Source organism: Ahaetulla prasina, chromosome 1, assembly GCF_028640845.1.
Source record: "Ahaetulla prasina isolate Xishuangbanna chromosome 1, ASM2864084v1, whole genome shotgun sequence".
In the NCBI taxonomy this organism is placed as follows: Eukaryota; Metazoa; Chordata; class Lepidosauria; order Squamata; family Colubridae; genus Ahaetulla; species Ahaetulla prasina.
The window spans coordinates 327926201-327953331 of NC_080539.1; positions in this window are offsets into that span (position 1 = coordinate 327926201).

Sequence of the window (27131 nt, forward strand, 5' to 3'; positions counted from 1 at the left end):
TGTGTGCAGATGAATTTAGCTTAACCTGACACTCATCTTCCTTATTTATCTAATGTAACTTGCTGGCTTTAAAAGCTCTCCTTTGTGTCAAACTACATTAATGGGATTGTAGATGTAAAATTAATTGACAAGGTTGGCAACCAGCAGAGCTGTCCCTTTAGGACCCTGAGGTTAAACATCTGTCTGAAGTGATGTATCCTAAAATGCTTTATAGAACTGCAGTGATTTTTCAAGAAAGCACTTAGTGTATGAGCAATGAGGGAATCAGCAAAGAAAGACAGAGCAGGAGGCAATGTTGAATAACATCTTGCTGATAGCCTCACTTTTCTATTGAATGATTTCAATAGAGTGATTCCTCAAACTTTAATCACCATTCTTCTCTTTTGAACAAATGAAAGTCTTCCTAATGCCAACCGTGACTCCTAATGACTTCATGAACATAGTTTCATCCATAAAGCTTTGTTGGCAAGAAAGTGGAACCAGTTTGCCACCACTTTCTACCAGGATGTTCTCTCAACTTCAAAATTTAGGCTAGATCTAGTATATCATCCAATGAGTACTCAAAGAAGTGAAAGTTGGACATTGAAGAAGCAGGATAGAAACAGTATCAATACTTTTGAATGCTGGTGTTGGAGAATACTCCTGATACCATGGATAATAAAAAACAAAAAAAGCATAATAAAACAAACTGATGCTGAGTTCTCACTCAAGTGCAAATGATTAGGCTCAAATGATCTACTTTAGACACATTAGTTGTCTAAAGTAGAACCAAAAACTTAATTCTCTGGAAAGGCTAGAATGCTGGGAAAGATGGAAAGAAAGAGAAAAATGGAGTAAACAGCATTAGAGTATATGGGCTGAGTTACAGTGGTGATGAATGCACTGTTAGAGGACTTGAAAGACCAGGTTAGGTTAGGGACAGATCATCTTATTTATTTATTTATTTATTTATTTATTTATTTATTTATTTATTTATTTATTTATTTATTTATTTATTTATCTATCTATCAACTACATATTATATAATACATATAAGTATAAGCATTAATTGAATATATAAAATGAATACAAATAAAGGGAACATTAGGACAAGGATGGTAGGCACGAAGGTGCTCTTATGCACGCCCGTTACAGATCTCATAGGAATGGGATGAGGTCAATAGTAATCAGTCTTAGGTTAAAATTTTTTGAGTTTTGGGATGAAACCACAGAGTCAGGTAGTGCATTCCAGGCATTGACCACCCTGTTGCTGAAGTCATATTTTCTCCAATCGAGTTTGGAGCGATTTGTTGTGGTTGAAGCTGAAATAGTCATTGACAGGTAGGAGATAATTTTATGTGCCACGCTTAGATCATACTGAAGGCGGCGTAGTTCTAAGTTTTCTAAGCCTAGAATTTCAAGTCTGGTGGCATAAGGTATTTTGTTGAGAGCAGAAGAGTAGAGGACTCTTCTTGTGAAATATTTCTGGACACGCTCAATTGTATTAATGTCTGATATACAGTGTGGGTTCCAGACAGATGAGCTGTATTTGAGAATTGGTCTAGGAAATGTTTTGTATGCTCTGGTTAGTAGTGTAATATTAGCAGAGAAGAAGCTACGCAAGATTAGGTTTACAACTCTTAATACCGTTTTGGCGATGTTCTTCTAAAACATCTTGGGCACTTAGATCATTAGATATGAGTACTCCAAGGTCCTTGAGAGAGTGAGGGTCATCTACAAGGTTGTGTCCACTTAGCTTGTATTTTGTGTTCTGAATCATGTAGAAAATCTATGTGGTTGTTGCTAGAAATAAAAAAATGATGTCATGTAGCTAATCTTTCACTCAATCAACTGCAAATAAATTAGCAATTAAAAATATCCTACATGTTAGCACTTGGTAGAGTGGCAATAATGGCCTTGGAAACAATATTCAGATATTGTGATGTCCTTCTACTTACAAAGATAAAAACTGTGTAGGCAATAATTTTCTCTGTGACATGGAATATTGACAGTTTATAAGTTTGATTTTGGAAAAACTCTTGAGAATTTTTTTCAAAACTCATGGATAGCCAAAAAAAAAAAAAGCAAATAGATCATAGAACAAATGAGCTCTTATTTGAGACACAAATGAATACAATATGGTCAAATTATCATATTTTTATATATTATACAAACACTGAAACATCAATATTTTGGAGAATAGAAGGAAAGAGAAGATGAGGATTACCAAGAACAAAGTGTATGGATTTGATTACATCTGCAGTGAATGATATAGAAGAAGAGATGACTGAGGACAGATCATTCTGAGGAAAGTCTAAGTGGTTGTTGAGACCTAAAACTGACTTGAGGTCTTATAATTATTATTATAGTTCATCACACAGTCAGCCAGATGTTTAGGTGGCATGTGGCATTTTTATCCATCTATCAAGCCCTTCACAAAGACCTTGGGTAGGCAGGTGTTGTTATTTGTTGGTGTTAAAAGTATTATTGTAGGATTTAAGCTTTTCTTAGCTAAAGCTGCCTTTTGCAATTGATTAATGGTGATTTTGTTAATGATGTGCGATCAAGTAGCACTCCATATATTCTGGTATTGCATATAAAGTGCCTATTTCTGGGTACTATCCTTGGTTTCTTTTGCCACAATCATTCTACTCCTAGTTGTAGGGCTTAGTGTTTTTTTAAAAAAAATCACAAATTTTTTTCTCTTCTCTTCTGCTTTTTCCAGGTATTACAATGTTTCCAATCCAGAGTTTTATTGTCTTTCTTATCACTAGTTGTTAGGAATATGATGTTATGTGGCAAGATGCTTGTCTGTTTGAATTTTGAAGTCTCAAAGCACTTTAAATACTTCATTTTCTATTACTTTTGTCTGTTTTATGGTCCCACTATTCTTACTTGCAGGCAAGTGGTATTTCTTGCAGCTATAACACTGCATTATTGTTGCGTAATGATTATTATGATTTATTATTGTACTCCAGAATAAGCTCTTTGAAATCTTCTTTACCTAGCAAAGTAGTGCAATCTATGTAACTTACCTTGCTCCTATTTCAATTCCAAATTAGATTCCATGTGTCATAATTTCCAATGCTGCCACTGTTACTAATATATCTTCTGTATACATTAAAGTGAGACAGAGACAATGTGAATCCTTGTTTTCTTACCTTCTCTATTCAGACCCATTCTAATATCTTTCCCCCACCTGACCCCATTCATTTCTTACAGTAGCTTCTTGTTCATTGTAATGATTCCTCAGTAGAATAATCAGATATCCTGGTATACCTATTAGCCTTGATAACTTTCACATTCACAGTCCTTGCTTGCTGTAGGCAGTGAAGTAAAAAAAAACACCCCTTCTTCTCTTTTATTGCTGTGACCATTAACCTTCTTATGATAGGTAGTTGAGATAATACTCCTCTGTCTTTTCAGAAATCTGATCATTCATTTGGCTTCCCTTTTCATGTACTGCTCTATTCTCACTGTTAAGTGCTTAGGCAAACCTTGCTTGTGTAAGGAATTAGCGTAACGGTTCAGTAATTTTCATCTACACTTATTTTTGGGAATATTTATCTATCTATATGTATATACCAATCTTTTCCAAACTCTAGATCAGTGTTGGTGAACCTTTCCGGTACTGAGTGCTGAAACAGAAGCATGCGCATGCGGGGGGGGGGAGCACCAGAAACCAGAAGAGCAGCGCCCCAGCATGCACATGGAGGAACGCTGAAAACCAGAAAAGCAGTTCCCCGGTGCACATGTGCAGGAGTGCCGGAAACTGGAAGAGCAATTCCCCACCACACATGTCGGTTTCTGGCATTCTTGCACGCAGGAAGACCAGTGCACCAGAATCTGGAACAGCAATGAGCGATGGCTGGTGTGCCCGGAGAGATCGCTCTGCTTGCCACTTCCGGCACACATGCCATAGGTTCACCATCCCGGCTCTAGATCATACAGATTAATTCAATATTTATCTTTTACACTACAGCTTTACCCAGTCCAGTTTCTTGTGCTTTCCTATTTGACAGCTAGCTATTTCCTGTTGTATTTTGCTTTTAAGACAAATGAGTTGCCCAGTATATTTTCTATTTTGTTTATGTCATTCTATAATCCTATTATAGGTTTTGTTTGGTTTTTTTTTGCATCTCCCTTTAATTCCGTTCACCTTATCATAAAAGAATCTTTTTGGAGGGAATAAAAATCCCACAAGCCCCATTCTTTTTACAGATATCAAATACGTAATATGTGTTAAAAATGAGGTTCAATCATATAGTCATGGTTGCCATCTTGACTTCTTAGCCCCCCACCCCCACCCCATCAAATCTCTCTCATGATTATTCCTGCAAATTTCTCTGTGAATTCTTTGATCTCTAAGAGATGTCTCCTGTTCTTTTTCTTGTTAGATTGGCCCCATTTGTTGGCATTCTTGATAGAAATACCTTTCCCTGTCTCATCTTGCTTGATGAGGAAAGTCTTTATTTGACTATCATGATAGCTTCTTCCGAAAGACACTTGGCTCTTTTCCCCTCTGAAATTTTGGGATTTTATTTATTTGGCTTTGATTTTCATAACATTTTCCCCTTAATTGCACAGTTCACTTTTGCATTGTTAAAGCATATTGACTCTATTCTTTAATCTGCTATTACATTCTGACTATATGTCTGCCAAGTTTACTGTCTAATTTTCCAAGATTAACCTCCATTTTTGTCACTAACTTATTCCTGACTTGTTCCACAATCTGCACCTGGAAGTCTCTTGGATGGCTATGTTTCATTTTCCAATCCAATTCTTCCTGTAACTCCAGATTCATTCATCTTTTGCATTTCAGTCACTCATTAGTAGTTCCGTGTTCATTTGGAAGTATTTTGCACTTCTAATTTATTACAGAATTTCTCCGTTTCTTCTGGTATCTGGGCAGCAATAGCTTTCCCTTATTTCCTTAATTTTTTAAATGTGTAATGACAAGCTCATTCCAAAGTCATTGGAAAGCAAAAAATATGCAATTAATACCATAACAAACCTCAGTCAAGAGTCTCAGACGTTGGACAGTATTGGAAGAAAAAAGAAGTACCTACAATAGAAGAATGGATATTGAAAGTTGCCAATTTGGCTGAGATGGCAAAAATATCAGCCTTTTTGAAAGACAATATGCAAGAAAGATACTTAAAGGAATGGAAGAAATGGATTGACTATATTCAAAGTAGCTATCAGACTAAGAGTTATCAGACTGCTTTTGAATGATTATGATGTATTATTTTTTATTGTTTTCGGGGGAAGTTAGGAACTGATGAGAATTGTAGGAGTATAATTAAGTTGGGACGAAAATTTTTCAGCATATGTTTGTTTTATTTTTAACTATACCTTGTGCTCGTTCCAGGAAGTCGGGGAGGGTTGTGAAGTGAGGGGGGAGTGGAGGTGGGGGGAAAGGGGGGGGGAAATTTTTGTAAAACTTTTTGAATAAAAAAAAAAGAGTCTCAGACGTTGTTACTTATCCTTCCCCTCTTTTCAGGTTCCTATTGCATTCTATGTTTCAGTAGTTCCTGAACTTCAGAATAGTTTGGATTTTTCTAATTTATCTTGTATAATAGCTTCTATTTCAATACAGTCATTGCTCTGGGTTCAAGCAGATGGTTCTCTCCCAAGCAAAATTTGTTACCTCTTATTCAATTCACTTTAAACTATGTCGAAAGACTGAGTTTCCAGCCATAGTAGAAGATCTAAGGAACAGCATAATATCTAACAAAAAAAAAAACATGTTAAACACTAGTTTTGATCAGGCAAGAACAAGTTTACTATTTGCAAGGGAAAACTAACAAGCATGCAAATATACAGACAGCATCACACAGGCACAAGATTAACTTTAAAAATATTAAGCTATTGTATTTAATGAGAAATTTTGGCTTGTGTTCTTCAGATAAGTTTGTTGAGGGGTAATAGTTCATCCACAACTGAAGGACAATTCAGTTAGTTATGCATTTCAAAAACATAGTACCTATATAAATAAACCAACTCTCCCCCTTCTGTTGAAAATGCTCACATTAATACCTGTCTCTTCAAAGGTCACATATAGCAGTTTCTCTCATTTTCCTCCTGATTAATCCAGGCATGAGAATTAGAATTCCTTTTGGACCCATTTGAAAAAAGCCCATTTCTTCTCCCCTCAACTCATGATGATTTCACATCTAATTGACTGGGGATTTCTTGATTTCTGAAAAATTCCGTCTCTCTCAACCCAGGGAAGAGTGTCCAACCAATGTTCCTATATTTTTTGAATCAATCTCTTCAGCCCCAAAACTTCCCTTCTTCAGGAAATAGAGTTTCAGTCTAGAAAAGTACTGGAAAGAGAAAAGGTGTCATATTTTGTTGTCTTTACTTTGCTCAGACTTTAAATCTTTGTCTTTTGATCCTTCGGCTGTCTCTTTCTAGGCTAACCTGTTCTTTTGCTTTTTCTTCCTAGCCATGCCTCAAGGCTAAATTTCTGCTTCTCTCTTTTCATATATTTTTTTTAAAAAAACTTTCCTAACTCTTTCTTGCTTCTCTACTTTTTGGAATAGACCCTCTCTTTTGTGTACAGTCCCCAATTCAGTTTTTTACAGACTACAAGCTGTCTAACAAGAAGCTTCTTGTTGAGTTTCTTCAATTATCCATTTTCCTTTGCCTTTGATGAAACTATTTTTTTTCAAACTCAGATTAATATCCTTACCTTTTATGACAAGCGCCTACCAGTGTGAATCATATTTAATTCATTTAATGATTTCTAAACTTTACTGGAACCAATGGAATTATATTATCTTCCCTAACCTGTCAATCTCCAAATGTGTTAGTAGACAGTAATTCTATAATCCCCTCCCAGCCTTACCTGTTTTACAGTTTTACTTTCATTGTCAGAAAGGAAACTTTGTAACTATACAATTATCCCTTCCATGAGTCAGATCCCTACTTTGTTGTTGTTGTTAGTTGTGAAGTCATGTCCACCCATCAGCGACCCCATGTACAACATTCCTCCAGGCTTTCCTATCCTCTCTCATCCTCTGGAGTCCATTTAAACTCATGCCTACTGCTTCAGTGACTCCATCCAGCCACCTCATTCTCTGTCGTCCCATTCTTCTTTTTCCCTCAATCTTTCCCAGCATTAGGTTCTTCTCCAGTGAGTCCTTCCTCCTTATTAAGTGGCCAAAGTATTTCAGTTTCATCTTCAGGATCTGACCTTCTAAGGAGCAGTCAGGGTTGATCTATTCTAGGACTGACTTGTTTGTTCACTTTGCAGTCCATGGGACTCTCAACAACTTACTTACCTACTTACTGTATCTTTTTTCTATGTTCAACCTATATTAATGTGGCTATTAATATCTCAATATTAAAAATCAAACACGTAATTTTATTTTAATTTATTAATATTTCCAGAAATCACCCTTTCCTTGGCTGTTTACAGTGACCTAACCAAAGAATCAGAAAGGAAAGCAACTATTTGGTAAAAGAAAGGCACTGCCTCATTTCAATGTTCTGTAGCTAAATAAAGTTATTATTTCATTAATTGACTGAACCCTGGCAAGACTTTGTCTTTGGGTACATGAGACTCAGGATCTGGGACTATATTACTAATAGTAGTAATACAACAACAAAATTAGTTATAGTGATAGTATTAATAGTCCTATTCCTAATAAAATGGCACTAATATAAATAGAATTTCAAACATGTTTGAATATTTTATCCATTCCACAGCAAAATGCTGAGATGAGAAATGTAAAAATCAGTATGTTAAAAGGTTCTGCTTGTTTAACACATAAAAATTACAGAATTTCAATAAATTGATTTGAGAGGTCTTTGCCACAGTGGTTTTCAACTCTGAAATGAAAGTTTAAAAGTCAGCAGACAGTTCTGAAAGTGTGCTGATCTTTGCTGAGCAAGTTTGGGAAAAAAGGAGGAAAATTATAATGCTCAAAGGAAAATGAGCTCAATATCATGATATATTCCTTGTTGCTTAAAGCTGAAAAGCTCAAATTCTCCGGTGATCACTTCATATACGATGCTAAAAAATTGGACCACTTGGGTCCAGAATCTCAGTCATTGCTCAGAATGCTCAGCCATTGAGCAAAGCAGTCTTTAAACCAGGTATCACATAACCTCTTTCTCAATTGCCACAATCCCAGTTGCAATTAATAAGTGGCCACATGGGTCATTAAGCAGGCTCAAGCATCTTGAGCACAGTGGGGCAGGGAGAGAAAATAAAAAGAAAATTAAAAGAAAATGAAGAAGAATGTCCCCACTGGATGTGGATACTGCTGCTGTACTTTGACTGATGTTGGCAGAAGAGGAACAGCTACAATCAGCAGTGAGCTAGGACCAATTGCCATGAGGTTGAACTACCACCTTATCCAGGGATGTCAACTTCATTCTTGACAGCCTGTTAGATAAAGTGGCTCCTATTACTTGGACTATGGGAGTTATGAAATTATTAGGGGTCCACAGAAAAACAATTTATGTTGACATTTTGAATGCTCATTCATTGCAAGTAATCAGTCTAATTGTTGTTACTCTTCTCACTTAATAAATTAGGTGAGTATATCCACTTTGTGAGTGAAGTTGTGATAAGACTATTTTACATGGTATATCAAACCAAAGAGCTTGCTCTTTGAGACTGACATCCAGTCTTTGTATCTAATATAATCATATTACCCATTATGTTAGTGAATCAAGTTCAAGATGGTATAACTGTCAAAATTATTTTTATTTCCTCTCACATGGGATAATAGTGGTCAAATAGTACTAGAAAGCTTGTGACTCTTCCTCAATGAAAGGCTTTTTTCCATTATTGACATTTTTTTGGTTGTGTTTTCCACAATTTACTATTTTAGATTAACAGAACTATCCTCTGAAATAATATCACAGAATATCCAATGTGTCACATCAGGCTTCTATTTTATTTAGTTCTCATCATAGCACTCTCCTGTTGTTGAAGTAGCTTAGATTTGGAACTCTGGACAAATCACAGAAGAGAACAAGTGGTAATGGCTACAAGTAGGGCCTCTGGTGGCTCAGACTGGTAAGACAGTCTGTTATTAACAGCAGCTGCTTGCAATTACTGCAGGTTCAAGTCCCACCAGGCCCAAGGTTGACTCAGCCTTCCATCCTTTATAAGGTAGGTAAAATGAGGACCCAGATTGTTAGGGGCAATAAGTTGACTTTGTATATAATATACAAATGGATGAAGACTATTGCTTGACATAGTGTAAGCTGCCCTGAGTTTTCAGAGAAGGGCGGGATATAAATGCAAATTTTAAAAAAAATATATAATTCAGCAATTCAGGGTGTTCCTTGTTTATTTCAAAAGCTGTCCAATTTAACATGAGTAACACATAATGCTCACTGTTGTAGCAAAACAAAATAATTAATCCTGAATGGAGAATTCACACCAGAAAGAAAACTAATAGTAAGGTTTTGGTTTAGTTTGCATCTCAAACTAGTTTAATTTCATTACAGCCAAAAGTTTCTTTCTCCTATAATTCTGCCTATACATTTATGTCAATGTTGGGTTCCAATTTTTTTTACTACCGGTTCTGTGGGTGTGGCTTGCTTGGTGGGCCTGGCTTGATGGTCATGTGACTGGGTGGGCCTGGCTTGGTGGTCATGTGACTGGGTAGTTATGTGACTGGGTGGGCCTGGCTTGGTGGTCATGTGACTGGGTGGTTATGTGACTGGGTGAGCATGACCAACTCAATGTCACTCATATCAAGGGGTGCCTTGCTGGGCCCCTCCCCTCCCAGTCATTCCTTGTCACACCCAGTTTCAAGTAACTATAGTTCTATAAAAATGTTCATCTTTTTTCAACGCTATTATCTACATACTATAGATGCACTTTCATGAAAGGAGGAAATGGCTCACATGCTTTGTCCAAGAGTGTGATAGGCAACAGGTTTTTAAGGGGCTGCCAGAAAGAAGGGGGGACAATATATTTTCCAAGGCACCAGAAGGCAAAACAAGAAGCAATGGATGGAAACTGAACAAACCTAAAACTAAGGAGAAACTTCCTGACAGTGAGAACCAATATAGGTGCAGAAATATTTCAGTCATAATTTCACATATGAAATAGAGATTTTTGTAATACAACCTGCATATTGTTCAAAACAGTAATTAGTATTGTGGCTGATGTTTGACAGCAAGCCTAAAAGTCAAAGATCACAAAAGTGCTTCTTTATCTATATACAAAACATTGCATACCAGGCATAGCATCTTAAGCTGGATTTATGCAACCTGATGCACAAAATAAACACACACACATATTTATGCTCTGGACTAGAGACATTGAATGTATGTAAATCTCTGAAAAATGTGATAGCCCTGGGCAAAGGAAAGGCAGTAAAATCATTCTAGGTGTAGGGACAGTGTAAAATATTAACACGTGATAAATAATGGAAGAATTAAAAATAATAGCACAGGTGTTTTTTTCTCTATCTCCCTTCCTTCCTCTTCCTTCCTGTTCTCTCTCTCTCTCCTTTCCTCTTTCTTTTTTTTTCTCTCTTTCTTTTCTCTTTCTGTCTCTTTCTCAGTCTCTTTTTCTTTCTTTCTTTCTAAATCATTCTAAGGTTTGATGAAAGCAGCCCCAAGCTTAGGGTTAATTAAGTCTTTCTCCAAAATGTAAACTAGGATTCCAACAAAAACCTCTAGGTCAGCATCAAACTCAGGTTTCAACTTTTGTCCAGAGGCCACCAGCTTCAAAAGTTCAGAATAGAACAGGAATCTCCAGCTTAGATTTCTCAATTAGCCCTGGCAATCAGGAAACCATGCCACCTCCAAACCCTCAGCCACCCTTGATACCACAAGAAGACTTATTGATGTTCTACTATCATGGACTTTGGGAGAGTGGCCACCACAAGGGATGGAAGGCAAGCAAGGCTAGGAGTCATTAGAACAGAAGGCCGTGGTGGCTCAAGGCTATAAGAAGCCTGTTATTAAAACCAGCTGCCTGCAATTACTGCAGGTTCAAGCCCCACCAGGTCCAAGGTTGACTCAGCCTTCCATCCTTTATAAGGTAGGTAAAATGAGGACCCAGATTGTTGGGGGGGCAATAAGTTGACTTTGTAAATATACAAATAGAATGAGACTATTGCCTTACACACTGTAAGCCGCCCTGAGTCTTCGGAGAAGGGCGGGATATAAATGTAAACAAAAAAAAAAAGGCTAGGATGTGGGATGTCTATTGGTAATTCTCAGTCATCCAAGTTGTCCCAAAGATGCTTTATTTTTCAAGAGTCAGCTGGACTTTCTTCTTTTTCTTTGAAGACCTTTCACTTCTCCTCCAAGAAGCTTCTTCAGCTCCTTCCAGACCCTCAGAGCTGAAGAAGCTTCCTGGAGGAGAAACAAAATGTCTTGAAAGAAAAATCAGAAAGTCCAGTTCTCCCTTTGGGAGAAAAGGATGAGGGCACCCGGTCCTAGCCTGTGCCCCTTTGTCCAGGGCATCAATCCCAAGGAAGGATTCAACACGGCCAGGATGGGCTTGAAAAAGGGTCCATGCTCCACAGCTCCCCAACCTGCAAAAGTGCAGAGGGAGGCATGGGTGGCATGGGTAGCACGTGCCCCCACGTTCAAGAACAATCATGCCCTAGTTTCCCCAATTTAGTGCTTGGACGGGTGGTGGTTGGGCGGGCAAGGAGTAAAAGTTATGGCATGACACCCCCCCTCCCAAAAAACCATCCCTGCCTTTGGATCAGGTGGTTTCTTTGCCTGGCTGGGTCCAATTGAGCATGGCCCTCGGCTACACTGTCCTTTTGCAAAACAAGCCTGCCCTTGACCAAAAGTGGCTGGGTGGGCGGCCACCATTGCTACTCACATTGTTGCTGAGCTCTTGGAGAGCCATGCTCATGTTGGTGATCTGGAGATCCAGGGGAACCAGCCACTGCTTCCTATCTCAGGAGCTAGCTAGGGCGAGCTGGGCATGGGTGGTGGCAACAGCGGAGTCTGGAGTTCGGGCCATGTGGAGTCACTTTGCCAAGGGGCCACGGACCAGCAGCTGGCCTCTCCTGTCCTTCCCGGAGATTACCTCTGCTGATGGGTGGCAGGCAGGCGATGCCCCCCGGGGCAAGGTTGGCATGCTCCCAGCTGTACCCTAGGGTGCCTCCACCAGCTCAGGGCAGTGGGCTCAGCTGCAGCCCAGACAAGCTGAGGAATTGTGGGGAGCCTCCCATGTGTTGTACCCCCTCCCAGACTTTGCCCATGCCTCCGTGCTGTTTTTAGTCGCCCACCACCTTGGCCAGCTGGCTGGTCTTGCCGGAGAATGGCTGGTGGCAGGAAAGGGCAGTGGCAGCGGGGAGGGCGAAGCCACCAGCCTGAAACCTCCCGGTTCTTGCCACAGCTGCAGCGCAGATGGCTTTGGGAGCCACTTGCAGTGGGAAGGAGGCCACCGGGCCTGGCAAGCTTCATAGCCACCTGGCTGCAAAGCTTTCTGGGCTGCCCTCCCATCCCCACCATGGCTACAAACCTGGTGGTTTCGGGAGACGCTGGTGGCAGGGAGGGGGCCACCTGCCCAGCAAGCTTCATAGCCATGGAAAAAGCTGCTTCCATCGCTACCATGTTCTTTGTGCATGCGCATCCCATTGGACTTGCAAGGCAATGGGATGCATGTGCATGAAGAACATGGCGGTGAAGAACATGACGGCTGGGGCGAGCGAGCTACTGGGGAACCAGTTCAGGGGCCTGTCCGGCTGGCCATTGCTACCAGTTCAGCAACCTTGGCCAAGTTTCCGCCAACGGTATGTGTGAAGCGGTGCAAACTGGTAGCAACTCACCACTGATTTATATTGTTAAAAAAGAGCCCATTTCATATCTCTTTATACCAAATCTTGTCTGTCGAGCATTTCAAAAGGAGATAAACTACAAAACTTTTTTGTTTTCCATATTTTCTGAAACAAATATTTCGCTGAATTCTAAATTCTGAGGATAACCAGAGTACCTTACAAATAGTAACGGAATCCTCATATTGGTAAAACAGCAATTGGATGATGAAATGAACTGGGGAGTTTCATGTATGATCCAATGCTTTGGGGCTCTGTAGCAAGGCAGATCCTGTCTGTGAAAAGAAGCTGCAAGTCCCCTGTTAAAACAGCAGGAAGGAGAGATGGGGAGGGATAGAACATGAAAAAGGAATGGAATTCACTGTTATTCACAAGCCTTTCTTCTAATCCCAGGGAACAGAACATCGAGTCTGTAACAAGTGTTTCATTTATATGTGAAACACCAAGAGGTAAAACAAATCCTTAAAATTCTACCATCCCATTGAATGACATTTATCCAAACTCTTTTCTCTTTTCTGCCTTCCATTGAGGACCTGTATACTGCCCAACTCAAGAAGAGGGCCGTGAAAATATTTACAGATCCCTCACATCCTGGACATAAACTGTTTCAACTCCTACCCTCAAAACGACGCTATAGAGCACTGCACATCAGAACAACTAGACACAAGAACAGTTTTTTCCCGAAGGCCATCACTCTGCTAAACAAATAATTCCCTCAACACTGTCAAACAATTTACTAAATCTGCACTACTATTAATCTTCTCATTGTTCCCATCACCAATCTCTTTCCACTTATGACTGTATGACTGCAAGTTTGTTACTGGTAATCCTTATGATTTATATTGATATATTGACCATCATTTGTGTTGTAAGTGTTGTACCTTGATGAAGGTATCGTTTCTTTTATGTACACTGAGAGCATATGCACCAAGATAAATTCCTTGTGTGTCCAATCACACTTGGCCAATAAAATTCTATTCTGTTCTGTTCTGTTCTGTTCTGTTCTGTTCTATTCATCTGTTACTCCATTGGCTCCTCTGAGAAGATTTTTTGAAGAAAACTCAGTAATTAATCCTCATTAAAAGATTTTTTTAAAAAACCCAGTTGATAAAAATCTCTGCATAAAACAATTTCATCCAATCTATCTGAAGCTGAATATTATTTATATTCACAATAGAAATAGTTGGAAATATGATCTAAGTAACAGTGACAAAACAATATGTACTTTAATGAGAAGTACAGTGTCAAGTAGGGCAGTTGAAATTTACACTTTTTTAATATCAAAATGCAGATATTGTAGTAAAGTGACCAAGTTTTCTGTCATCACCTGTACTACAGAAAGTAGCTGATTAAAGTTAATTTGCTTTTTAAAATTATTTTCATGGCTCTGAATCAATGTTGATTCTTGGTGGCTGCCTGGGATGGACACTGCAGTTTTCTTGGCAAGTTATCACAATGTTTCACTACTTTTTAGGATTGAGAGTGACTGTCTCAATGATCCGCAGCTGGCTTTGTGCCAATGGCAGGAGTAGAACTTACAGCCTGATGCCTTAACCACTACACCTCAAAGAAATTCTCTTTCTTTAACATAATATTAACATACTTTTATTGTAAGATTATAGTTAAGACACTTGTGTGTGAAGAAGTTAATGAGAAATATGAATGTTGAATGTTTTCTATTTTCTTTATTTTGTATCAATGGCGAGTTGCCCCTGGTTTGGACCGGTTCACAAGAACCGGTAGTAAAACCGGCAGAGGCTCCACCCATTGACTCAGACATCATCATAGGTGATTTAGGCATGGGCAGAAGCTTCTGTGCATGCACAGAAGTACACGCATGTGCGCTCCCATTGTGAATCAGTAGTAGAACCCATCCCTGTTTTGTATCATATACTGAATGTTTCTGTTTTCTGTTTCATCAATTGAAATGAATATGTTCCTTTAAAACTTAAATCTTTACTGACTTGCTTATTATTCCTCTAAAATTTATCCAGCTGCATTGAGAAGCAAAAGAAGTTACTGGTTTTAGTGTTTTTCCTGTATAACATAATTTAAGTTCTTGCCTCTGATTGGATCCTAAAAATTGAATTGAGCAGTAACTGACTTTACAGTATCTTTGTAGCTGTGAGTTCTTTCACAGTGCACTAAACTGAACTTCCCCTTTCCAGGACTGATTTTTGAATATTTATTCCTTTTGTAGTTTGCTACAAACAGTTTTATGTTTTGTTGTTCCCTTTTCTTCTTCCCTTTTGAAAATCTCAAAAATTCATTGATGGATTAAATGCAAATTTCCATGTCTATTGTCATTTGATTATAATTATCCCATTCTGTGTCCTATACAGCTCTTGCAACTTAGTCTATATACTAAAGCCAGAAAATTCATCTAGCCAGTAGCCAGTAGCTGGAAATGTTCCCTGAAACTGTAGCTTGAACAAATAACGGTCTCCCAAGAGTACTGTTCAGAAGTATATTGCTTTTCTATTAAAAAAATATTCTGTAGATTTTGCCATTCTAAATAGTGGTAACAACTGCAAGACTTGGTCTGGAGTCTGATTTGGTGGTTTGGGGAGCAATATAAAATGAGTCAAGTCAGTTCAGAGACAGTCTAGTACAAAATAAGGCAAATCTACAATGAGATTTGGCCATCCAAATTGTTATGCTTCCCACTGAATATTGTGGGAAATCCACAAATGTCTCTTATTTGTATTTGTTTTCTTAATGAAAGACCTTTCCTAGCAGATGAACGTTGCCAAGTTTCAGAGAGACATGTGAAGAGGTTAGGTAACAATTTCCTTTAAGTTTTATTTCTTTAAGCCTTTCCATTTTTCAGCCGAAAAGGATCTTAGCATATTTAAGACACACTACTTCAAAGGGAAAAAAGCGGCCCATTTTGGACAATACTATGACTTCTTCTTTTTTTTTTTTGCAAGAGAAATCTTTACAGCTTTATAAGGGTGGGTTGTTGTTTTTTTGTTTTGTTTTTTGGTCCTTTTAGATGAACAATTTTTTTTGAATATTACTATGGCACTACATCTTGTTTCCAAAACTGCCAAATTAGAGAAGGATCAATGCACAGGATTTTTATTAACATGTATAATATTTAGGCATGGAGAAAAATGGAATTGTAAAATATTGGTCCAACCCATCTGAATGGACTGAGTTCGATCAATGAGATTGCTGGCAGACTAGTAGAAAAGTAATGGACTGAATGGATAAAATGCCAATTGACAGTTCTGAATTAGTTATTTTTTTCTTTAAAGTTTATTCTCAAATATATTGCATATTATTTTGGAAGTTTTTGGACCATCCCCTTAATCTTTCTAACTTTCCGTTTTCTCCTTTCTGACTGTATCTATTTTAAATGCTGTACCTACTCTTTGCCAATTTTATATGGCATAATATTATTATTACAGACAGAGTAAGAATAGTAACAGTAATTCTAAAGCTAATAATAATAGTAATTTGTCAAGAGTCCCTATTTATTTAACCAGCTCACCAATTCTACCAGTTTAAAGGCTTACTTAAAGAAAATCAGTGGATTTATGCATTAGATGTGCATATGAAATGACAGAAATCCTCCTTAGGAAAAAAAATGATCCATAATTATTACCATTTTGAAAATGACTCTCCTCCCATGAAGGAGAGGATTTTGCTTTCACGATAGCAGTTTCTATGTATAGTGGCATACATACAGTTGATTATAAATGGACTCTTCATTTGTGTGTGTGTACCCTCCAAATTACAGAGACATTTTAAATAAATCTGCCCTTCAATTACTGGAGAATTTTCAGTTTATTCTTGCTGATGAATGGATTTCAGGAGATTAACCTGTTAAAAGTTTAAAGCCATACCATTTCCTATTTTAATCCTGAATGAAATTAAAGGCAAAACTTTGGTACTGAGGAAACTCTCCAATATTGTTTTCAGAAAAACGGAATTAATGAGTCCATTAACAATATATTCCATCAATCTGCTTCCCTGACAGGTCATCAGCAACCATCCTGCCTAATGTTTTAGAAAAGAGGGTGTTGGGTGGAGTAGGGAGGGACAGCTAAATTTAGCCTTCTTTAGATTCTGGTCAGATCCTCATCCTATTCAGGTTCCCAGCAGCCATTCACTAACAAACTTATCCAGGATCAGTGCCATACTTAGTAGAAGGATGACAGCAGAAACCTCATCTATATATATAAAAGCAAAATGCCATTCACTCATCATCACAAAATCTCCAGAACCATAAAGCCTACAAACTTGAAATTTGCCATGTATGTTCCTCTTGGCTTCTAGGTGCTCGCTAAGAAAGGATTTTTCAAAATGACCATGAGATCATTAGTATTTCTTATATTATTATTAACACACTTTGATGCTAAGGAGTTAGTTGTTCTAACTCCCCTTCCCCACCTGAAAATAACTCTGTTCCAACTGCCACTTGGGCATGGGCATAGCCTCATCCGGCCTGTGAGCTGGGAGTTTAGACATTCTACTCCCCCTCCCCATCTGAAAAATGCTCTGATGCTAAGGAGATAGACTGAGGGGGAGAAGGAGATAAGATGCCAGAGGCCTCTGTGGGGCAAGCTTGAGTGAGAGAAGGGATAGGAGAGGATCAATGGGGCCAGCCTGAGGGACAGAAGGTGTGATAAACAATTCTAGTGTCCTATATTTATGGAATTTCTAATCCAACCGATTTAAGAATCTGGTGAGTCCAAAATTGGTTGAGGTGACTTTTAAAAAAAGAAAAAACAGATTCCATTCAAATAAATTTTAGGCAATGTTCACTTTAAATGTTCTACCTTCATCTGTCCCAGAGGTTATTTGCCTACAGAAAATGTGCTGTTTGAAGGACCTCCAAACAACAGACAATATTTTCTGTACACAAAGTATATGCTAGCATGTGTGTAATTTAGGGACCACAAACATTCATCCAGTAGATTTTTCATGCAAATGTTCTTACACTTTAAAGCATATCTGCTTTGAAGTACAAATATTTATGGCTTACGCTAGAATTAGCAAGAATTAAAATGATCTAATCCACAGGACTTCACCCATGAATTCACCCATGGGGTTGTAATGAAAATAAGTTGTGGAGTTTGATTCCTCCCTCTTTTTTGAGGGGTGGGGGAGAGTCTGAGTCTGATTTTTTAAATGTGTGATTTGTTCAAAGACGGAAAAATTGTACCAAGTAACCTTTAATGCAAATGCAATATTTTCTTTAGCTCAGGCTTGCAAACCAATTATTATTTTAACCCCAGCTGTGTTTCAGTCATGCCCTATGAAAGCCAGTGCTAGTGCCCGACTTTCTTTAGAAAAACACAATGTTCAATGAACACTTGAAACAGGGCCAAGGTGGAGGTGTTAAAGAGATCAAATGGGGCTTTTCAGAGTTAGAAATTCTGCAAGCCATTTATTGCTGAGAAATTAAGGGCAAAGCAAGATTTTTTTTTAAATTATTATTATTATTATTATTATTATTATTATTATTATTATTATTATTATTATTATTATTATTACTATTACTATTATTATTTCTTTCTTCAAATACTGCATGTCCAGAATTAGCATGAGCTTTGCAAAGGAAGGAAAATGACTGGACCCCATTCAGCAAGATGAGGAGCAGGTTCCAGCTGAGCCAGCCTCTCTGCTTTCTTCCTCTGTTATATTCACAACAGAAAAACCAACAGCATGAGGCTCCAGGATGTCTATAGGCACACTAAAAGACTGTGGTGGGGGAGACCCTGTCTCCAGACTCAATATATAAAATTCAGATTATTCACCTTCATACTGGCAACATTTCCATTTCCGGGAGCCTTGCAAGTCTTCTTCTCTCGCCACTCCCTCTCCTGTCCCCATGAGGCTTTTGGCTTTGTCCATGCTGGTTGTCAGTTTTCAGATGCAAACGAACGTAAAAGAAAATGATTTTTTCCCCCTGTGTATCTTAAATCTGAATGCATTGGTAAGCTTTTTTTTTTTTGATTGGCTTAAAATTGATTAGAAGTTCATATTTTTACATATAACCTGCTGTGGTTAATTTTCCAGGAGGGATGTTGTCTCAAGTGCCTCCGGGAAAGGCAGATAAGTGGTGCCAGGCATCAAGTCTTTAGGCAGCATGGACTGTTTATGCCCTATTGGATTTATTCTGTTTACTTCAGCATCATTTCTCCATCTACTTCTTTAACTGATATTTCATATATACCCATAGGCGTACATATATACACAACATGTTGTTTTCCTTCTGGGATATGCAACATTATACAGAACCCAGGAAAGGTAATAAAAGGTAAGCCAAAGAAAACAACTAAATCTAAGTAGCATGAACACTATTCACTGTACATTTTGGCTCTTGTTAGCTATTCTTGTTTCCACACACCACTTCACGTAATGTGTTTTAATCTTTAAACTTTAAAGTCATCTCTTCCTTTTTCAGACTCTTATAAGCTTTGTCTGGCTACAACTTTCTACTTCTTCTCCTCCTTTCATTTCTTCTCCTCCATTCATTCTTCCTTGATATATTTGATTTACAATTTGTTTTTCATTTATTCTCCCTCAACTATTTCCCTCAAACTATTGCTTAACATAGTGTAAGCCGCCCTGAGTCTTCGGAGAAGGGGGGGATATAAATGCAAATAAAAAAAAAAAACTATCTCAATATATTTATATTGTAACTCATTTTTGGGTTCAGGCCACAATCCTTTGATAGCTATTCATTCTCAACCTATCACACATATTTCTTAACTAATGTATTTTCATGGTTGTCAACTTACTTCTATGTTTCTTTTGACATAGTCAGTTCTCATTTCGTATAACAAAGTAGTAGAAACACATTCTTATTGTGGAGACCTTGGCACTCTCTGAACTTGGTTGTTTGCTTGCAGACATTTTATTATCCAATTAGGTAACATCATCAGTATGATGTCACAAAAAGACATGCAAATGAGAGAAATTTGCTATAAGCAAACCAACGAACAATTATTATTTTTGCATGAATGCTTATTACAGAATGTTCTTCCCAAAAGTATCTGATGCAGATTTTTAATAAATTACACACTTGGATAGATCAACAAATAGATCAACAAAGTAGGTGAAAAAATAATATGGCTAACAATGTTGAGTGCTCGCTTCAGATTAAATATCAGCAACAGATGCGTTGTTGATAATGTCTAGTTGGATAATGAAATATCGGGAAGCAAACAATCAAACTCAGAGAGTTCCAAGGACCACGCAAATAAATGTTAACCTACATATATTACCTTCTAAAGGATACTTTTTTAAGCATAGCTAACTTTGCTTTCTCAATAAACATACATATCTTGTCACAGGTCAAAAATTTCCTATTACTTGCCTACCAAGTAATACCACATCATAACATTTCCAGTCTTTAATAAACATTTTAGGGAAGAAACACAAATTCATTTACCTGCTTTTTATTTCTTTATTTTTTTGCCTTTAATGTATATTTATCATGTCAGATCATATTATAGTCTTCGTTGCATAAAGCAATCCATCTAACATTTGTTAGGCAGCAAATCTTGGTCAATAATATAGTAATTATCTACATCAAGAGGACTCTTATATTTATCTCCCCATGTAATACACCTCTAACATAAACACTTCATAAAACAAAATACTTCTGTAAAGAAGTAGTGCTGATTGCTATTAATATCAGGATATTCAAAGCAACCTCTATTTTATTCCTGTTGTCATCAGGATCATCAATAAAATTGTGGGAAAATAAGGCAGATCAGTAATTTATGTTTACATATTTCTAGGCCTTCAACCTTAGTATTCTTCAGATATGGAGAGTTCAGCTTCCCAAATTATCCAGCCAGCAAAGCTATTGCAATGAAATGCGGAATTGAAGTTCATGAGTCTTGGTAGAGCTCACTGGAAAAAAGCTGATAGAATCAACCTTCCAAGTTTTTTTTCCTTTCAGTATTTGGGAAGGTTGACCAAATATGACTTGGCTTAACAATTTTTTTACCTGACACAACAGTGAAAACTGAATGATAATTTGAAATTTTAATCACGTCTAACTTTTCTTCCAAATAACATACAGTAAGAGGATATTTTTCACATTTTATACAAGCAAAAGCAGTTTTTATCTAAATCAGTAGAAAGCAGTCATAGTGCACAGAACACTGTGCACTATGACTCTTCTGTATCACCTCATTTACATAATTGAATAGTTGCTATAGTTTACCTATCCTTTATTAATAGTGAGCATTATTCTCTTAAGACAGGAACATGTTCTTAAAGTATATGACTAATTATTAGAATCAGTGTTCTGGGGATATGCTTTTTCCCAGTCACCCTGAATACATATTTTGTGAGTTAGGATTTCAGTAGCTCTCAGTGAAGCTCAAGTCCACGTTTTCACTGAAATCTATACAAACAATGAATGCATTCATACTGAAACCTAGAAGAAAATATAGACTCTTATGTTTCATATTTCAGAAGTGGTATTTCCCAATCATATATACAATTGTGATATTCTTAATAAAATATCCATTTATCTTCACTTCAACTTTAAATAGGGAGCAGCAACCCTCATTTTAAGAGAAATTTCCTCCAAAGCATTAAATACATCAGGGGTGTCAAATTCAAGACCCATGGCCAGAATCTGGCCCATGGGGTGCTTACATCTAGCCTGCAGGGCCATCCTGGAAACAGTGAAGGATGACCCTGCAGTGCCTCTGTGCCTTGAGCTCTGTTTTCGCTGGAAGAGGATTTCAGGAGGCCATTGCAGCCAAAAACGGAGCTTGGGAGGGCCATGGGCAGCCCTCCCAAGCTCCATTTTCACTGGCAGAGGGTTACAGGAGGCCATTGCAGCCAAAAATGGAGCTTGGGAGCCCATTTTCACTGGCCAAGCACTTGGGCCACTACAGGTGCCCCTAACACAAGTGACATCAACCTGGCATACCCACCCTGGCCACGCCCACACCAGCCCTCTGAGGTCAAATACAACCCTGATGTGGCCCTCAATGAAATCAAGTTTGACACCCCTAAAATACACAATGAGATGCTGATGGTAATGATGATGTCAGGGTTCCAAGTAACACCCCCAACAAAAGAAGACTCCAAGGCTAGAAGTTCCTCAAAGTTCCACTTTATTAAAGATGTCATATTGGCACATCTGGGAAAACCTGAATCTGAAAGCTTTCAGGTTTTCCCCACCCAAAAGAAAGTTCAAGTCCCTTCTCCTGCATCCACATATCCGTCACATGGTGCAATCAATGCACCGTCCCAACTGAAGATGCCTCCCAGTCATGCCACTCCAGGTGCAGGCTGAATGTCCTTGACTCCCAGAGAAAAGAATGCTATTATGGCTAGATATCTCAACAACTCCATGCAATCCCTCCTCCCAGTTTTCCAAAGCACTAGTGTGGCAGCCCTGAAGATCCAAAGAAAAAAATGGCCTCCAGGGCTGACAGATGAGATGATGATGTAATTTTCATATTGATAAATTGGATCAAGTTTTCTCACACTTAAAATAAATATTTTGAAATAGGACTTTATTGATTTCAGTAGTTCTACTCTAACAGTGAATAGTCATTGTCTTATGCTATAGGACTATTATTGTGAGAAGGAGAAGGAATGTATACAAGAGTGTTTTGTATACCACTTTGACTTCTTTGAAGAAAGATAAGATCTATCTAACGAAGAAATACATTGTATTTTGAGATCTTGGGCATGCAAAACTTTCTACTCAGCAAAAGTTGTATTGCTTCAATGGATTATTATTGGTAGGGGACTTCTTACCCTTTCAAAAAGCAATCACAGTTCTAAACTTTCTCCCATATTATTATTGTGACATCTCTCCAGGAAGCTGAATAAAATCACACCCTTAATAGATTTTTATCTGTGGTGATGTGTTCATCCTATCTAACAATAGAACTCTACAGCCACTGAAGTCATTTAATAGGACTGGTGCTTAGAACATTTTATGCTGCAATTAGCTACTTAAGCATTATTTCTGGAGCAATGCAGGTTTCTGCTTTACAACTGAATGCCACAATCAGGCTGAAAAAGAACATCAGCTGGTGAGGAGGAAAAGTATCTGAAAGTAGTGATGCAATCCCTTTCTCACATTGATTAAATGTACTTGTCAGATCCTAAGGAGAAGGAAAACATACCTGAATAATTCCAACTGCTCACAAATAGCTTGACAGATATGCTCCATGATGTTTACCAATGTTTAACCCACAGATCCTGGAAGCAAAATCTTTTAGCAATCGGTAAAAAGTGCAATTTTCATAACCAAACATATATGCTACTTGGTACTCAGATGTGAAGATGCTGCTGAGATGGAATTCATTAACAAAACTGGTATTATGGAACTAATGTGGACTCAGCAAAGAGTCTGCTTATTAAGACTTATTAAGAAGAATATTAAGCTGTGCTATGCATTTGTTCTGCTGGTAATTTATCCATGTTCATTCTTGTCCGTACACATTTTAAATGAGGCTTGCATAAATTGTTTTATCTTTTTGGTGTACCTTATATTAATTTATGTTCTACAGACCCACTTTCTCTTCCTTTAGTCATTCGACTTTCACTTTATGTTCTTTCATTTATTTCTTTTGCTTTGTTGATTTCCCCCCAAATATCCACCCTTGATTCTTTCAAAAAATAGTCTTCTCCTCATTCAGAGCCTTTCATCCTCTTCATATCCTTTACTTATTCTTTCAATGAACTGTAATAGCAATTACCGTTATCCTAGGAATTCACATGTTCATATGCAGCCAGATCCATTCTATAAATCCATTCTTTCTGGCATAATTTTTGACCTTTCACAATTAATATTATAGCTTCACTTTTCCTGATACAATTATCAACTTAATTCCAGAAGACAAAACTACTTTTTCTTAATTTCCATAGTTGCATAATGTCTATATTATTCTTTCTTTTATTTCCTTGCTTAATTTGTGTTACTTACATTTTTTACATTCCGGGCTAAAATCTTCTGTATACTATGATCATCTCCAGAAAGCTGGCTTCTGCCATCAATCATGGCTTTGGTCTACTTTCAAATGATTTTTTAAAAAGAAAAATAGGAAAGGTGTACACTAGTTTATTATCTTTTATCATACTTGTGTCATATGTAGCATTCCCTGCCAATGGCAATTCCAGGCAGTTTTGGCACATTTTGGCCACAAGTGCAACCAAACCAGTTTTATTCCAAGCATGCTTGCATTATTCTATGCAAGTTAGATTGTCTACTGTAGAACCCCTTTATAACAATAAAGGAGAATATTTGTTGAAATAAGGGTTGAAATGAGGGGTCCTTATTGCTTTCTGGGATTGGTTGTTTTTTTGCAGATGTTTCATTATCTGAACTACCACACTAGCACTGTGATGTTACCTAGTTTGGGTAATGACACTTCTTCAAGAAAACAGCCACGCTCCGAGAGCACCTAGAACCCCTCAGCTCCTTTATAAGCCCATATGCAATAATCAGCTTGGAGGTATAAACAGTGGGCTGACACACATTTGGGATTATTTAAATATTTATGGAGAATAGTTTCTAATTATTAAGAATAATGAATAGCTGCTAATGAAAATAATAGTCTTGCTTATCATTCTCCAAGTAACTTCTACTAAGAGCAAACAAAAAAACAAAAAAACACCACCACCAAAATAAAGTTGTTAGGTACTCGACCATGGTATCCTGCTGCGCCGGTTGGAGGGATTGGGAGTGGGAGGCACCGTTTATTGGTGGTTCTCCTCCTATCTCTCTGACCAGTCGCAGTCGGTGTTGACAGGGGGGCAGAGGTCGGCCCCGAGGCGTCTCACTTGTGGGGTGCCGCAGGGGTCGATCCTCTCGCCCCTTCTGTTTAACATCTACATGAAGCCGCTGGGTGAGATCATCAGTGGTTTCGGTGTGAAGTACCAGCTGTATGCGGATGATACCCAGCTGTACTTTTCCACACCGGACCACCCCAACGAAGCTATCGAAGTGCTGTCCCAGTGTCTGGAGGCCGTACGGGTCTGGATGGGGAGAAACAGGCTCAAGCTCAATCCCTCCAAGACAGAGTGGCTGTGGATGCCGGCATCCCGGTACAGTCAGCTAAATCCGCGGCTGACCATCGGTGGCGAGTCATTGGCCCCGATGGAGAGGGTCCGCAACTTAGGCGTCCTCCTGGATGAACGGCTGTCTCTAGAAGAGCATTTGACGGCCGTCTCCAGGAGAGCGTTCTACCAGGTTCGCCTGGTACGCCAGTTGCGCCCCTTTCTGGACCGGGATGCCCTATGCACGGTCACTCACGCACTCGTGACGTCTTGCCTGGATTACTGCAATGCTCTCTACATGGGGCTCCCCTTGAAGGGCATCTGGAGGCTACAGTTAGTCCAGAATGCAGCTGCGCGGGTGATAGATGGAGCCCCCCGTGGCTCCCACATAACACCTATCCTGCGCAGACTGCACTGTGGCCTTCCGGGTGCGCTTCAAGGTTTTGGTGACCACCTTTAAAGCGCTCCATGGCATAGGGCCGGGTTATTTACGGGACCGCCTACTGCTACCAAATACCTCTCACCGACCTGTGCGCTCTCATAGAGAGGGACTCCTCAGGGTGCCGTCAGCGAGGCAATGTCGTCTGGCGACGCCCAGGGGAAGGGCCTTCTCTGTGGGGGCTCCCACCCTCTGGAACGAACTACCCCCCGGACTTCGTCAGCTTGCGGACCTTCGGACCTTCTGCCGCGGGCTTAAAACACACTTATTTAATTGCGCAGGACTGAGCTAGATTTTAAATTTATGGGTTTTAAACTGGGTTTTACTTTATATTTTAATTTTTGGGGCTTTAGAATAAGTTTTTTAATTGTTTTTATATTGTATTTATGTGTTCATGTGTTTTTTAAGTGCCTGTAAACCGCCCTGAGTCCTTCGGGAGATAGGGCGGTATATAAATACGATTAAATAAATAAATAAATAAATAAACTTGTTCATGATACTTGACCCATAATTAGTACTGGACATCCTGGGCAGTATGAATGAGAAAACATGAAAGTATTGTTTCAGAATTGCCAATGTAATATTTATTTGGTTATTAGTTTAGCATTTTTCTTTTAAGACTGGACTGAGCAGTGGTGGGTTTCAAATTCTTTTACTACTGGTTCTGTGAGTGTGGCTTGGTGGACGTGGTAGGGGAAGGATACTGTAAAATCTCCATTCCTACCCCAATCCAGAGGAAGATTACTGCAAAATCTTCATTTCTTTCTGATCAGCTGGGACTTGGGAGGCAGAGAATAGATGGGGGCGGAGCCAGTCAAATTTTATTACCGGTTCTCCGAACTACTCAAAATTTCCACTACCGGTTCTCCAGAACTGGTCAGAACCTGCTGAAACCCACCTCTGGACTGGAGGAATGATGACTTGCTTCTATGAATATCTCTTCTGTGTTCCTGATTTTGTATGTTGATTTCTGATGTATGGTATCTGATATAAAGAAATTTTCTTATATAGATGAGTCCTGCAGAATTATTTAATTGTGTGTCTGATTGAATGTGCTGCAAGAATGTGCTGACAGCCTACTTTCTAAACTTAGAACAAGTTCCCCAACCATTCTGGCTTTGCAGACCGGCAGGGCAGGAGAGGCGACAGTTTCATGCAAGTGGCTGGCATGCCACCGTTTGATTTGGGTGCAAAGGTGCACACACACACACACACACCACTCATGAAAATGGAATGAACTTACACATGCTCACCCACTGCTTGTGCAGGTGGGGATATGTGTGGATGCACGTTCACCTGCCGTTTCCACTAGCAGGACACGACCCAGAAGTTGCAGACCCCTGTTTTAGAAGACTTGATTTCTTTTTTTGCCCATTGCTTCTAGCCACATGTGGTTAGCTTGCCTTTCTGTCAGATTAAATGAGATCTATGTCTGCCATATTCACCAAACCATGATTAAAACAAATTGTGGATTATCATCGCTAATTAACCTAATTTGCATGTAAAAGTATAAGGACATTTGTTTGTTTCTGGTTTAATGTGATTTGAGTATATTATGACTTTGTATGTTTACATCCACAATGTTCTCACAATCTACTAAAAATCAAAACATTTTAGGTTAATTTGGCCAGGTTTCTCATTGACAAATGCACGCTAACACCTAGGAATTAATGCACTGTCTTCAAAACTGATCATTTTATGTTCTGCTCTAATATCTTCCAAGTTATTACTAAACTGATTACATGGCAGTTTCTCACAGCCTCTTCCTGTTTCATTTTCAAGATTTGGAAAACGTTTGACACACACCCCTGCCCCATCTAGTCATCTCATTACCATTCTCCAGGATTTCTAAGTTAATTGAAGTTTAGAGACAACTAGCAAATTCTGTGGATTTCATAATATGGAAATTATTTGGCCCTGGCTATTTAATG